Source organism: Chrysochloris asiatica, unplaced genomic scaffold, assembly GCF_000296735.1.
Source record: "Chrysochloris asiatica unplaced genomic scaffold, ChrAsi1.0 scaffold00031, whole genome shotgun sequence".
Lineage (NCBI taxonomy): Eukaryota > Metazoa > Chordata > Mammalia > Afrosoricida > Chrysochloridae > Chrysochloris > Chrysochloris asiatica.
In genome coordinates, this window is record NW_006408549.1 from 3,886,638 (window position 1) to 3,890,826 (window position 4,189).

The 4,189-nt window shown below is 42.7% G+C and overlaps 1 pseudogene; it reads right to left on the reverse strand.

The window, feature by feature from the left end:
- Positions 1 to 3,562: 3,562 nt before the first annotated feature.
- LOC102815420 overlaps positions 3,563 to 4,189 on the reverse strand; it is a 9,324-nt pseudogene continuing 8,697 nt past the window's right edge.

Consider the following 4,189-nt stretch of genomic DNA (forward strand, 5'->3'; position numbering starts at 1 on the left):
GAGACTAATATCCCTAGACAGTTCATTTACATGGTGGGCAGGGCAAAAAAGGTAACAGTTCCTATTAGTGCAGTGATTCTTGACCTGAGAGCAAAGACACGTGGCACGTTTAAAGGCCTGGCACCGCAATGATTGCCTAACTTCTGAAAACTTTAACAGGCAATAAAACCTACGATGGTTGATGAACGATCGCAAAGTCAGTAACATCTATTAACTCCCCATTTCCCCCGCCCGACAGGCAAAGCAGCAGAAAATCTCTGGAGTTTAACCAGTTCTCTAAGGGTTAAAGAGTTCTTAAAGTCTTCTCTGCTGTGGAAACGGCTGGCTGGCTCCTTGGTGCTTTTGCTGGAGGGGTAAATAACATTTTTATCAACGGAGAAAAGATTGAAGTTGTCAATTACTTCATTCTTCTTGGATCAACCATCAACACTCATGGAAGCAGCAGTCAAGAAATTAAATGATGTATTGCATTAGGCAAATCTGCTGCACAAGACCTTTTTAAAGTGTTGAAGATGAAAGATGTCAGCTTGAGGACAAAGGTGGCCCTGACCTAAGTCATGGTATTTTCAATAACCTCATACGCATGTGAAAGCTGGACAGTGAATAAGGAAGACTAGAAGAATTGATGCTTTTGAGTTATGATGTTGGAGAAGAATATTGAAAGTGCCATGGGCTGCCAAAAGAACCAACTGATCTGTGTTGGAAGAAGTGCAGCCAGAGTGCTCATTGGAGGCCAGGATGGCCAAACTTCATCTCTCATACTTTGGACATATTGTCAAGAGGAACCAGTTGCTGAAGAAGGATATCATGTTCAGTAAGGTGCAGGGTCAGAGAAAAAAAGGAAGACCCCCCAGCAAGATGTATTGGTAAAGTGGCAGCATCAATGGGCTCAAGTGTGGCAACAGTTGTGAGGTTGGCCCAGGATTGGGCAGTGTTTTGTTTTGTTGTGCATAAGGTTCTATGAGTCGGTACTGACTCGATGGCACCTAACAACAACAAGCAAATAATATAATTATTTAATATGTTAATTTAAAAAGACTGAAGTAAGGGAGGTGTTAATTGTAATATTTCATTGGTTCTCATATGATTGGAACCAGAAAGCCGAATGCCATTCAGAACCAAAACAGCTATTTCCAGCCTCACTGGGAACAAATGGTACCTCTTTTCTGTTTATCTTCCAAAATGTACATTGGTTCCTTCTGAGTTATATAATCTTCCAGGTCTGAAGGGAGGAGCCTGGTTGTTCAATGGTTTAGAACTCAGCTGCTGACCTAAAAGTTGGTGGTTCAAACACATCTGTTCTGCAGGAGGAAAGACCTGATAATCTGCTCTTGTAAAGAATTGTTAGGTTCGACTCATAGTGATCTGATGTACAGTAGAAAGAAACTCTTCCCAGTCCCGCGCCATCCTCACAATCAGTGGTAGTCTTGAGCCCATTGCTGCTGCCACTGTGACAATCCATTTTGTCTGGGGCCTTCCTCTTTTTTGCTGACCTTCCATCTTACCGAGCATGATATCCTTCTTCAGAGACTGGTAACCTCCTGACAATATGTCCGAAGTATGATGAAGTCTCATCATCCTGGCTTCCAAGGAGCATTCTGGCTGTATTTCTCTCAACATAGATTTATTTGTTTGCTCTTCTAGTAGTTCATGGTAATTTTAATAGTCTTCTCCAACACCATAGCTCAAATGCATCAATTCTTCTATGGTCTTCCTTATTCACTGTCCAACGTTCACATGCATATGAAAGTTGGGTTAGAATATAACCTAGGAAACCCTATGGGACAGTTCAAGTTTGTCCTCTAGGGCCACTATGAGTTGGAATAGACTTAACAGCATACAGCAACAACAAAGGTCTGGAGACCACAGTCTCTCTGAGTCCCCAATTTAAATTGGTCCATGTAGGGTTAGGTATCCAATCTTGCCTCAGTCCACTGGGAGGGGAGGGCTAGGCTCTTGAGGGGATGTGAGAAAGGTGGAAGGAGGAGCAGGTCCTGCAAGTAAGAATCATGGGAGCATGTGGGATATTATGACAATCGAAAAGGGAGATTATACTATGTTGGGGCTAGAAGGGAGTGTTGGGCCTCATTGGATAGTGAATTCCCTTCACAAAATTATCATCCAAAGGGATACAGGCTAAGTTTGAAGTATCTACTGACTGAGATCTATGTCCCTTATGGTGACACCTAGCATAGGTCACCTCTCCTTTCCCCTGAGTAAGTCAGTCTTACATTGTTTGCTGAATTGAGAGCCAGGAGAGTTGTCACCTAGCCCACCTCAGAAAAAGGCATGGGAACCCCCAAATCAGTGAGTACATCTAATATGTAGAGTTTGATTTCTTAATCCCACTCCCCACTAAAAAGATTCAGGACTAATTATAGTGCAGGGGCAAGAAAAGGCAAGATGAACTCAAAAGCAGTTTCTTGTGTCCTAGGACAGGGATGCAGGTGTGACAGATGAAAATCCATTGAAAAATACAGAACTCCAGGAATCAATGTGATGTAAATAAGTAAATGAAATATTTGAAAGATTGACAAGGAATAGGATAGAAACATAGTTTCAAAGTACCTCCCCACAAAATACCTATTAATTTTTGTTGCTGCGTGCCTTCAATCGATGCTGACTTTTAGCGACCCTCTAATGACTGGGCAGAACTGCCTCATAGGGTTTCCTAGGTTGTAATCTTTATGTAGGTAGGTTGCCAGGTCTTTTCTCCTGTGGAGAAGCTGGTGGGTTCGAACTCCTGACCTTTCAGCTAGCAGCTGAGCTCTTAACCATTGTGCCACCAGGGTTCTTTATGTATTAGTTGGAGAGGATAAAAGTGCAAAGTAGCATCGAAGCCAGACAGATATCACATCAGTCATCACCTTAAGGAGGAAAGTTAATATCACCAATAATAGACCCCGATGGGATGCAATGAAAAGGGCACAGCATCATTTCTGTGATATTCCTGCCCAAGACTGATAAGCTGAATCTAATCATGGGAAAACATAAAACTTACTCACATACACTCTCTCTCTTGTACTTTGCAGATCTAGAATCCAATCTTATAGAAGGCTGGAAAAGATAAGACTCTAAATATCCTTTGTAACTAGCTATGAAGATTGCTTATAGAATACATTTTAAAAAAGCTGCTGATTCTGAAACTTATTCATGAAAGAAATGTTCAGATATGTATTATTGAAAAAGTGAGACAAATTACAGAAGTATTGCTTTCGCTTGTAAGAAATGGAAAAGAGTGAGATAGGAGGAAGCCAGTACTCACTCAATATAAATGTAAATTTTCATGATATATGTTAACTAATATGGACTATAATAAAGCGACCAAAAATGCTACATCTTTTATACTCAGCCCTATGTGAATTGAATTCTCAAACTGGCTGGGATCTGTTGCAGAGAATTGTATACCTTTTCCTATCTTCAGTTTGGGAGACAGTCTAATTCTCAGACCTCTTTTTTTTTTTTTTTTACATTTCACTGAAAGATTTTATTGACGGCCAGGCCCATGAGGCGTGGGAGAACCCCACCAGCGGGAGGCAGGAGAGCCAGCAGAGAGGGGCCCTTATTTGACCTTCTTCTTGGAGCTCAGGTTGTTGGTGACCGCACAGGGTGCAGGTGAGCGGAACTTCACCTTGTTACAATTATACTTCTGCGTGATCGGCACAGGGAAGGCTCGGTGATGCCACCGCGCAGACGCAGCACCAGGTGCAGGGTGGACTCCTGGAAGTTGTAGTCTGAGCGAGTGCGGTGGTCCTCCAGCTGTTTACCCACAAATATCAGACGCTGCTGCCGGTGGTGGAGTGATGCCTTCCTTGTCTTGGATTTTGGCTTTGCCATTCTCCATGGTGTCACTGGGCTCCACCTCGAGAGTGATGGTCTTGCCCATCAGGGTCTTCACAAAGATCTGTATCTCTGCATTTGCTGCTTGGCCGCCTTGCTTGAAGATCTCTCAGACCTTTTTCGCTAATCAGTCGCCATGAATTGGAGCCAGAGTCTGAAAATAGAAGTTCTTTATTTAAAACACAGAATTCATTGCTGTACTATTTCCACCTGGAAACATTTTTGTCTAGGTTCCTGAGACACCCCATCCTCCTGGTTCTCTGCCTTTTTCATTGATCACTACTCTAGATTTCATTTGCTGATAGCTCCAGCAATTTGATGGCAGTTTGAACCCTCCCAGAGGTGCCAG